This window comes from Anoplopoma fimbria, chromosome 1 (assembly GCF_027596085.1).
Source record: "Anoplopoma fimbria isolate UVic2021 breed Golden Eagle Sablefish chromosome 1, Afim_UVic_2022, whole genome shotgun sequence".
Taxonomy (NCBI): Eukaryota; Metazoa; Chordata; class Actinopteri; order Perciformes; family Anoplopomatidae; genus Anoplopoma; species Anoplopoma fimbria.
The window spans coordinates 6839945-6852162 of NC_072449.1; the positions used below are offsets into that span (position 1 = coordinate 6839945).

Here is a 12218-nt window from a genome sequence, read left to right on the forward strand (position 1 = left end):
GTCACAACACTTGATTTAAAAAATAGGTTTTCTGCTCATTTATAAAAAAAAAAATTACATAGTTACCACACATTTCAATGTCAATCATGAAGCGAGCACAATAAAACTGAAGTAATAGGCTTTTGTCCACCATGTCAATTAGCTTATTCCCGCTAAATGACTTTTGAAGCCCTCACAGCATGGCTTTCATTTAGGCCAACTTTATTCTACCGTTTCCACCATCATTTGTTGACAGTCTTAAATAACACCCCAAAATAACCATGAAGTCGATTAGCAGAGAATTCAACAATAAAACATCAACTGAGTCAGTCAAAATCTTAGAGTATGGTCTCCCTGTAAAATGTATTGTCCAAGGAACCTCAAATTTCCTAACAATAATTATCATCCCGATGTCAGAAGAGTGTGCTCACTTGAAAACAACAACACTCGTAAAAAAACCAAGAACTTTGTGGGGACAAAATTGTGCATTTTTTGGTTCAAGCACCAACAGACCCAGCAGCATATGGCCATTTCTAAATGCACATTTTGCTCACGAGGTTGAAGACAAAGCAGAATTTCTATAAAAATGTTTTTTTTTGTAAAACATATTGGACAAATGTTTCCTACTTCTAGATCTTGACAAGAACACACTTGACAAAGTAACAGAAACACGCGAAAACTATTTAGTCCTTCCAGATAAAGTTGCGACCTCAGCACAGGAGCATACAGCACACAGCATACTTTAGTTGCTGCTGCATGTAATACATTAATCCAGTTCAATATAAATGGAGCTTTGTTTATGCCAAATCAAAGTACAAAGCCTCTGCATTACCCAATAAAAGCCATGTTTGGCATGTTCCCATTTCACCTTGAAAGCAACCATAAATATTATCAGCTTAACACAAGTTATCAACATAAACCTAACCAAACCATAATATAAATCACTCCCATGAGTCAGTGTGGTGGGAAAGCAAAGAATTAATGGCCACCGCCTCCAGCCTGACATTAAGTCCCACCACAAAACCACTTTCAAATCGTCTGGTCAGTTGTGCCAGTTAGCGATAACTTTTGCACATGAGAGCGAAGGTGATTTGCGATAGTGATAAAATAAAAAAAAACCTTTCAGTCACGGGTCAACGTGGGCCATTGATTCCACTTTGTTAGTGCCTCAAAGGGGTGCACCTACAAATTGGAGGGTGTTATAATGAACAGCCTGCTCTCACACAATATTGGAAGATGAAGGGAGGGGAAACTGATTAGTCAACTGCAGGTAAGCAAAAAGAAAGTTAAGCAAGCAGATAATCAAACAAGCACTGACAATGCAGAATCGAGTGCACCCTGACTAACAGGCTGTTTGCTCTGATGCTAGGAAAGTTGATGACAGGAAAAATATTCCCAAGGTCTTCATTACTGGATGAAAGGGGATTTTTTTTTGTGCAAGCATACGACACAATTGGTCATGCCAACTTTCTGCTAGCTGAAATAATGAATTAATGTGTATACAGTACCAGCCAAAAGTATGGACACACCTTCTCATTCAACTACTTTGAAGAATCTAAAACATAAAACATATTCTGGTTTGTTGAGCATTTGTTTGTTTACCACATAATTCCATATGTGTTCCTTCATAGTTTGGATGTCTTCAATATTAATCTACAATGTAGAAAAAAATAAAGAAAAACCATTGAATGAGAAGGTGTGTCCAAACTTTTGACTGGTACTGTGTATATACATATATATTTATTTTTATTTTTGGTCAGTAACTTAGCAGACTTTAATTAAGTATTATGTGTAGGCTGCTTAGTAACAAGCAGAGGAAAGGCACAACCTCTTAAACATCCATGATCTGTGGTCTATGCATCGGTTTTGGAGATCCTTGACATGACAAAAGGTTGAGATTGCTCTCAAAATCCCAAGAGTAATGGATCTTTTCTTCTGGCTTCAAGTTATGTTAATTACTGACTTTATGCTCCACTGGGAACTTGGGAAGCTGCTTATATACATTATCTTTTCATTGTTCAACACATGACATATCGGTAGAGGAAATAGATTTGACAACAGAATAGAAATCATTTTGTTTTTCTTTTGTATGTGCCATACAAAAGAAAAACAAAAAGGACGCCAGTAAAACATCTGTCTACAAAGTGCCTTTGTAGACAGATGTTTTACTGGCATCCTTTGATAATTCTGTGGTTGCCTTCAGTGCTGTCGCAATGGAGCGACCACGTAGCTTTCACTTCTTGTTGAAGTCTTTTTATGTTAGTTCCTCTTGTGTAGGTGCAGCAGGTAAGCTGGCATGACAGGTGACTGTAGTCGTGGTGTAAAGTGCATTTTTTTAACAGAAGACATGAGGTAATGTGAGGCGACACCACTTTGCTAGAGCGACTTCTTTGAAGTCAGCCTGGTGACTATAGGAATAATATTCAGCATATTATTCATAACAATGAATGTAGTTACATTTCTCAGCATACAAGAGCTGCAGGATGAATACTCAATAACATCAATGTAGGAGTTTCTCTCTCAAGCTCATGACATCGAGATGAAAAAAAAAAGAATCAAGTATTCAACACATACTTGTTGAGAGGCGCTGGTGCCAGAACATTCTGGCCTGATAGAGGGATATTGCAAAACGCTTACACAAGGGCTCTTGTGTGATAATGTCCTTCATAACACGGAACAGGTCATGATTTGCATTTAATGATTATTTACTCTGAAACAGACGGATCCATACCAACAATCTTGAGTACATATGACATGAAGAAAGCTTTTGAAAACATCACGATTTCAACATAACCACAGACAACAGAAGGGACAAGACAGCGAGATGGAGCACAAACAACAGCTCTCTGTTGGAGAATGATTGGGGGGGGGGTTCTTCTGGTTAACTGAGCCGAGGAGTCCTCACAGCAGCTTACAAATATCAAAGTCGTTAAACCTGGGGGTTTAAAAAAAAGACTCCAGGGCTGTGCCATACAAGGTAGTGAGCAGTGCAACTGTAACTCAAAGACATAATGAAGTAAAAGCTGTTTGGAGGAGTGTGGGAGAAGAGCATCCACACAATCAGACATTTTGCTCATCAAACTGACAGCTCATCAATCTGAGAGAATATGGGTCAGAGATAATCTGAGGACAATGTATGTAATCATGCTCCATCAGTGGCTTCAAACGAGAACATTGACAGCAGGAAGAGGAAGTGCCATTACTGTCACTCGCTATTAGAGCTAAACAGAATGAAATAAATGACTGGGGTCAAATTAAATGAAAACCACCCACTTATTCCAGTGTGGGCCAAATAGGGGGCGGATTTCACCAACAGGGCTCAGGCCTGGTCTTGGGCTAAATCAGTCTTAATTTGGCGTTCTAAGCCCGACCTAATCGTTACACCATCTGGGCTTAATGCCTTCTTTTCGCTAAGACCAGGTGTAAATCTTACGCCAAGTCAGGAGCAGGCGTCAACCAAAAATCTGAGTCCAAACAATTATTTATCTTATCATGGACGTAGCCAAAAATTTTAATCCCCTCTGGTCTGGACTTGGGTTTTAAAGCGGGAAACAGGATTCCAGGGAATACACCCCCCCAAACTATTTTTCCGTTTCCAGGGAAATGTGTTAAGTTCTAGGCATGAATCCAAAAGGGCTGATGAATACAAAACAAAGCCATAAACACTATACATGTGGCTGTGCTAAACTGTGGCCGTCTTCTCACAATGTAAATGCATTGCAGCTGCTCACGCTGGAATGCTAGACTGCACGCAAAAGCAGCCTCCGAACAGAATATAGAACACTTTCACTTTTCAATACATAATGACTGAGAGCCGCTCCACTAAGTTCTTGTTTATATGGCAATTCATTTTCCTTTTCTATGTCAGTGTGATTCCCTTTTTCCTTTTTCTCTGAGCCTTCAAAATAATGTTGCCGCAAATGGAAAAAAAGGATTAGCGACACATTAGCAAGAAAGCCGGAGACTGTTAACGTGAACGTACATCGCTGAGACCGTAGTTGAGACTAGGCTTAGGTTCGGTTGGTCTTAACAAAGACCGACTTAGCAGTTAGGACCTAGGCTTAGTAAAGAACAGCTTTTGAAACCTGCGGTACGAGTGGGTCAAGTGATACGTGGATATACTGCTTCCATCCGAGAGTGCTTCCCCTTATTGTATTAAGTCTCCTCCATGGACTGAAGGAAGGTGTTTGTTCAGCTCAAAAGGTGATTTGATAGAGAAGTGAGCTGGCTCCATGCTGCAGGGATGGAGCTTGACAAAGCACTGTAGATACAGAGAACAATAAAGCCCTGAGCCTAGTGGATGGAGGGGTTGGTGATTATTGATTTAGATGTTTCAGGTACTGGAAATGCTGTTCTTCTCCCCTGAAGGCCTCACCCAATGTACCATGAAAATATTAGCACACTACAGTTTGAGCAACACCTTTTAGGTTTCGCCCAAATTGTTTTGGATTATGCTGTAAGGGAACCACCGAGGCAGATGTTTTGGTGAAAAGGCGTAAAGGAAAACAAAGTCAACTCTGTGGGGTTTGAACCGAGCCCCTTCCTGCTGTGAGGTGACAGTGCTGACCTCTGATCCACCATGCTACCGTTTAGTCGGCTGATGGCGTGTGGGTTTGAATAATTATCACTTTAAAAGACATGATTTAACTGACTTTTGTCGGCTTCATTTACATGTATACCACATCTTCCTCATCCACTTTAGTCCGACCTGTGATTTGGATGTCTGGGGTAGAAATCCCCACAGAGAAGAGTGCCAGGCTATGAATAACTAGTAGAACTGCTGGTATTGTCATTACTGATACTAATCATCAAACACGCCATCCCTCGACCGGACACTCGCCAACTTGTAAAACACTGGTGGAAATAAACTAGGACAGAGTATGCCAGACAGAAACAGCTGAAAACCTTGCAGCTATACTAATTGATGCGGTGGAGACTAAAGTGGTTGCATGTCATTTTCTTTTTTTTGCCGTGATTCACCAGTGTTTTGCAAAACACTGGTGAATCACGGAGCCAGGGGAAAAAGGTTGGGCCCTTCTTTCCCCTCTTTTGTCAAACCCACTTGAGTGTTATGCTGTTAAAACCACCAGGTGTGCGACATCTGGATCCAATATTCAAACCTTTTATGGAGAAGTTTCTTTTCTAAACAGCTTTATAGTCACACTTTCATCTGGATTCGATGTTCCTTCTCTCTGGTTATTAAAGCTCTCACTGTGAAAGAGAGCAGAGCTCGGAGCTTCCGCACTCAGCTCGCCTGCCACATTAGCGGCTACAATTTACAGTAACAGCTACAGTACCAGTCAAAAGTGTGGACACACCTTCTCATTCAACTACTTTGAAGAATCTAAAATAGAAAACATATTCTGGTTTGTTGAGCATTTGTTTGTTTTCCACATAATTCCATATGTGTTCCTTCATAGTTTGGATGTCTTCAATATCAATCTGCAATGTAGCAATAAAAAATTAAAAAAAATTAAGAAAAACCATTGAATGAGAAGGTGTGTCCAAAGTTTTGACTGGTACTGTAGCCGAGCATATTATTGTTGATATAGGAAAACTGTTCATAAAAATGGAGCATAAATTGGGTAATGACAGTGAAAAATCTAGGCAGATATGTTTGGATTATTTTACTGATTGTTCTTGATAAACTCAATGGTCCATTTTACAAATCTACCAATGCATTTAGTGTGAAAGAGTGGAACGGGAACAGTTATACAGTCCATAAAAAAAATAAAAAAAACACTTGACAGAGCTCTCCAGCCTACTTAAAATGCTTTTTTACCAGTTTTACAGTTACACCATATAGTTGAAACTAGAGTATTTTATTCAACAAATGTTTCTGCTTTCACAGCTGCTTTTGCCATAAAAATTCCAGTCAAAAGAGAGTGGGGGTGTGGGGCCCCTGACCAGTCAAAATCACAGTAGCAACCCGTAGCTGATAAATGCTTTCTTTCAACAGTAGAGATGTGTAATCAGAGAGTGGTCAGATTTTCAGGTGAAATTAAATTCTTTGGACTGGAAAGCTTCAGTAATCAGTGAAATCAGTGGCTGTAGCTTGCCGCTTCATGTGCATATGATTGTAATGCTGCTGGGCAGAAAATTATGAAACAATTTTTCAACAAGTCACCGTTTCAACCTGCAGCAATGCTTCCTAAACTCATTTGGTATGACCCCAAATTTTTTTCCTGCTGTGAGGCTTTAAAGAAATATAAATCAATGGCCGGGGCAGAATGTCTGGACCTCCTACTCGCCCGTCTCCCTGTTAGGGTTGAGAGAAAGTATTCTGGGGTCGGCCCCTAATCATAGGTGATACTGCAGTGCTGATACTGTGGACTGGAAAGCAAACAGCTGACAAAGACATCCGCGGCATGCAGAGACACGGTGGGAACCATTGTTGTACAGTGTGTGGCAAACGGACAGCTCCATAGGCTCGGTTCACTCGGGGCCTCCTCGGTCCGACTGTTGTGGGTGGACTAGTGTGCTTTATCAAGGTGCCATCTGTATGTCTACATGAGGGCTTTCCGCCACCATCTGTGTGTTGACAACACACAGAGATCTGTCCTCTACTATGACTGCTGTCGGGGCCCCGGAGGCAGGGCCAGCCGAGCAGGTGCCACTATGGTGAACTTGGCTTTCTGAGATGGAAACCAAGCTTTCTCTCTCTCAGAGAACATTTGGCTTCTTTAATTCTATTACAGGGATCATTACACGAAAGCAACGAAACTATATAATTGGCATTACAAGTACAGTATTATTCTGAAATAACCTGAAAAACGACTTTCTGTCTCCAGTTAAGAGGATATAAAATAACCTTAAACACTTCTCACATTAAAAAAAAAAGGTGTACAAATAGGCACTGACGATGTGGAAAACTATAAAAGGGTTGACTCATTTCACAACATTTACATTTCCTCAGTAAGTCAATGTTTAAACTCTGGGGGGGGGGGTTGGGTCTCAAATGGTGGGAATATTCCCGAGAATAAAAGAAGAAAAAAAAGCAGAGTTGTTATGTAGTCAAGTAGGTATTTTCGCCTCTTTTCAAAGCCGAGCCTCAGCTTTGACAAAATAACTGTGCACCTCCCAGTTAGTCTGAGCGCTGGACTTTGAAGAGAGCTCAAGTTGCAAACTAGCAACAACAGGGAACCGAGGCCTCCTGTGTTCCTATGGGGGTTAAATAATAGCAATTAGACTGGGGAATGTTACCTGCACAAATAAGGTTAGGTGGAGAAACTGACATTTTCTACATTTATTACTGGCTCCCATTTGACAACCCGTGTCCCCCAGGTAGCGTCCTCACACAGACTCCATGTACTGTCAAACGCTGAACTCGTCCACAGCAGCAGGATCTGCTATGCATTGCAAATTTCACAACATGTTTGACACAAAGGGGACTTGCAGTGTAACAGCAGGGCCCAAACCATCTCGGAGCAAAATGGAAATATTCTATTTCTATTTTTTACTTTTGCTGCCAGCCTTGAACTGCCACAAACCGGTTCCGCCTGTAAATGTGAGCAAACCCTCGTTTGTTTCACTCACAATTCCGTAGTACAGTGTGAAAGATCAGTTCAAAAAGGACCGTTGCAATCAGCATGAAAGTAATTCTGCATTACAGTATCAGTTAAATGTCTAACATATGAGTAGAATTATGAATTTTATACAGTATGCAGTATGTGAATGCATCCAGGACACATTGAGAACGCATTGAGATCTGATCCCTCGGCTAACATTCGGAGGTGGTCTTTAGCGAGTTGCTAAAACTGCTAACTGAAGGTCCGTCTCCCGGAGCCGCCACCCGCTCTCCTACCGGCAAAAAAGACTCCTGGCAGCAGGAGAACCCCACGAAAAAAGGATTTAATCCAATAAGCAAACTATCAAAACATACATGGACAGCAGTTCTGTGAATCTGGACTGTATTGCTCTTCCTCAACGACAGGATGACACCATGACACCCTCAACACTCGTATACCTCGCAACCAATCACAGAGTCAGTCCAGCTCATCCTGCAAAGTTCACCACTCATTAGCGCCATTTGTCCCCAGTCGTTGCTTGCTTGTGCCCCATTATGGCTTTATTAACCATGGTAAAAGACGGCAAGAAATGTATTTGCAGAAAGATAAATTGGCTGCAGTCTGAGTCAACGCTGATGTCGTGATTTGAATTGTCATTTTCTCAAATCTTTATATTCAATTGAGTGACCCATTACTTCTGCATTAAACATTTGCTACTGCCTCGGTAAGTGAAACCACATTTCTCACGTGGGGACTACAAATGAATAGCAAAAGCTTTCAGAAGCTTTTGGTGGAGGTTCATTATCATTACCGGGGATAGGCACAGAAGATGAGTGCATGTGTGGTGTGTTTGTGTGTGTGTGTGTGTGTGTGTGTGAGAGAGTGAAAGAGACAGAGAGGGCTGGACTTGACCTCAATGCTACAGGGCAGCCAATAATAACAAGTCATTCTTTTGACTTGCACTCCCTCTGGATGATTCTGCACAGCTTTGATGGATCTTTGTATACAGGCTAGCTAATATCCTACAGGATATTGCATCTATTGTAGGATGGGCATGTTCCCCTTGTTAGAAGCAGCTATTTAAGGATACAGTACATAAAACATACAAGTGCACATTGGCGGTTATACAAGCAGGGCAAAGCAGAATGTCGGGGACACAGAATCAATACGCTCTCAAATGGACAATGCTACCGTCTATACAGTGCAATTTTACAAGTCTAATCAGCAGCACAGCTAGTTTACAATATGCTTGAAATTTGCATGAAAGAATAGATGAAGAAGAAATGATTTAAAAAGCTCTACAAAACTGTGTGCAAGAGAATCAGTGACCAGAAAGTGGATTACTGCTGTGAACACAGCACACCGCATTCCTTCCTGTTCTGACCCATCACATCTCCCTCTATTCTCCATTTATTCTCCTAAAATAACATTTCTGAGTAATATTTCAAGCACTTTTGGAAGAAGCCCAAGTCCTTTCAGCAATGCTGTACTATTTCTGTTTTACGCCTTAACCCTATTCCCACTGTAATCCATGCACATTTGAAGAACAGTAAAAATGTATACTATGCATCACTGTTTTTCCAGGCTAACCTCAAAATGTCAACCTTAGTATAATGTTGTCAAAGTCCCACGGCCGATACTGGAGCAATCTGAATGTCAAAAGTGATGCGTATTTTCTCACATGGCACACAATATGAGATTCAATGTCGTGATCGAACAACATTTGCATAGTGCTGGCTGCCCTCAGGACAGGAGCCCCACTTGCAGAAGCATGTTCAGTTCTGCACTGTACAAGCTGAATTGTAGTTCAAAAACATAGTATTCACTCAACACTCTATTCCAAAGCCCTTCAATCCATTTACAGACATTGTAAAAAAAAAGATAAAGAAACAGCCTCGCGTAGACACTTTTAAGGCCATGACTCGCCCTGAGTAATCACTCTATTGAAACCAACCAGTTTTTTAATCTCTTTAAAAGCAATACTTGACATGCCTAGCGGATGCACATAAATGTAGTCTGTCAACTGGAAGCCTTACAAAAACAAACAAGTGTTAGGCTAGCTGGTTTCACTGCAGGCGTCGTAGTGACAGATGGGGAAGTGTTAAAACGGTTGTATCTAACGGTCAGAGAACAATGTACCAAATGGATGCTCTCCAGATTACACTCCCTCTTATGAAGTGCTGCATAACATAAATGTGCAGCACAATACACTATGGAATACCAACATACCAGAAACACGCAAATGCCAATCCCTCACCTTGAATGGGGCCCATGAATTATGCAACTACATGGGAAGAGTGCTGTGTAGGAGTACATTCAAATGCATCCTGTGCACGTGGAGGAAATAATGCACATCATATTAAATCTCTGCAGCTTTTACTTGCATAATGCATCCATTCATGTGTGATAGACACTGAGGACGGACCAGCATCAGGAAGAGAGAATCGATCCATAGCTTCACTGAAAGGGAAACCCTGGCTGTGGTGGGACATCATGGGCGTGTCTCATGCCCTTAAGTGCACATGAGTAAATACTGAGATTAAAGCATGATAGATATTAATATATAAAATAGATATATATAATATATATATATATATGAGGATGCCAAAAGATCCAACCACAGCAATGTTAGGTCTTGTTACCATGGTAAAAATTAATTTAAAAAAAAAAACATTTTAACATACATGTGTCAATGAGGAATGCAAACTTCATGGGCGTGTCTCATGCCCTTAAGTGCACATGAGTAAATACTGAGATTAAAGCATGTAAATGGGTAGAAACCAACAGTTCTAATTAATATATATATATATATATATAATATATAAAATATAAATATATATATAAATATATATATATATAAATATATATATAAATATATAAATATATATATATGAGGATGCCAAAAGATCCAACCACAGCAATGTTAGGTCCTGTTACCATGGTAAAAATTAATTTAAAAAAAACAACATTTTAACATACATGTGTCAATGAGGAATGCAAACTGCAAAAAAAAAAAAACTGTTTATAAATAAGTTTTTAAAAAGAAAGTAAATGTGATAAACCAATCAGACAAACCTTATTCAACTCACCTGTATGTGGGCTGCTGCTGTTATCACTTTCTCTTTGATGTTTCTTTGAGTAAGCTTCACGGACACCCGGTAAAGTTGAGTCTTTTTTCTTTTTCTTTCTACTTTCTAACCCCCAACACCACCACCCCGGTGATGTGCCTCCTCCACCCGGGAGTCAAACGGGGACAGCACCGGTGTCCAAAGTAACACAGAGAAAGAGAGAGAAAGAAAGAAAGAAAGGCTGAATGCTGACAGAGCCGAAGTTATTTACACCGAAAACAAAGGAGGAATAATAAAAAAAATAATTAAAAAATAAAAAAAAAAGCCGGCTGTGTGTGGAGGATCCTGGTCGGACCGCACCTAACAGGAGTCCCGGTTCATGTGTTTCCACTTAGTCCGTCCTGTGTGCTGCTCGGTCCTGGCTGCGGATACAGCGTGCCCCCTCTCCTCGCACCGGTGGAGTGATTCAATGCACTGGATGGTGGGAGGAGTGAGAGTGAGAGAGAGTGCGTCTTTTTATCTCCAGCCCTCCTGTACAGTGAGAGAGCGTCACAATTGAATGGATTTACCCCCACATTTAGATGAATTAGATCAACATCTCAAATGTCATTGTGGTTGTTTAAGTCATTGCAAACACAGTGAGGAGGGGAGAGAATCCACAAAAACTATCACTGTCGAGATCATTCGTTGAGAAATCCGTTTGTAAGCAAAGATTCCGATGTGCCTTGAACGTCACATCGTGGAAACACAGTTGCAGCCTGAACATGAGGATTTAAAAAAAAATAAAAAAGGCTTTTTATTTTATCAATGTGTTTGTTATCATGAAAGCATAGCCAATAGGCGTCACTTTGCTGATAATGAGAAGTTGAAATGCAGTTGTGCTTGTTGACACATGGCAAAGATTAAAGGTCATGAGCACAGCCTGCCCAACAGAGCATGTTTATTCCTATCAAACCAATCCTGTTTCTTATCACATCATTTTATTTGCTTTGAAAAGCCAGATTACTCATTTGCATGGCATGTTTTGATATCATTCTTTTTTTTTTAATGAAGTGTACTTTCTAGCGTCATTGTAGACCATTGTGTCTGATAACATGAACTACTAAGTCTCACTAATCCACAAGGCAAAACAAACTAAGTAAACAAACAAACCAACCAAATGGGTCACAGCCCATTTGGTTGGTTTGATTGGGTGTTTTTTTTTTTTTTTTCAGGTTTAGACTTTGTCACCTTTGATTATATTGACACATACCAGATGACTTATCAAACAAAACTGATTTATATATTACTTTCACAAGAACGACCATCTGAAGTCATAATCAGAGACAGCATGTCATGTCAGGAGTGTCTCTTGGACCAATCAAGACACACCATGACTCACACTATCCATCCTGATTTGGCCTCTTAGCTGTACAATACAGTGCCACCAATGGAGCCACAGAGCTGGTGGATGATGTCAGATGTCGGCCTCTTGTATGGGGGGAAATGGTATTCAAATAAATGGTTTAATAAATAAATGGTTTAATCAAATAAAATATATTTTCCCCACAAAATAGGTTTGTTTTGGTATTAACACTGATTTTAAAAACTACATTCAACCACATTTTAACCTCAATTTAACATGTAAAAATATCAAGAAACTGACTGTATAGATACAATGTAA

General features: G+C 40.2%; 1 protein-coding gene across 1 annotated transcript in view; it reads right to left on the minus strand.

The window, feature by feature from the left end:
- Nucleotides 1–11068, minus strand: part of gdpd5b (glycerophosphodiester phosphodiesterase domain containing 5b) — a 43854-nt gene extending 32786 nt beyond the window's left edge. Inside the window, exon 1 of the mRNA XM_054617498.1 lies at nt 10577–11068. The gene's annotated coding sequence lies outside the window, so the exon portion shown is untranslated. The remainder of the gene's footprint in view (nt 1–10576) is intronic.
- Nucleotides 11069–12218: the final 1150 nt, after the last annotated feature.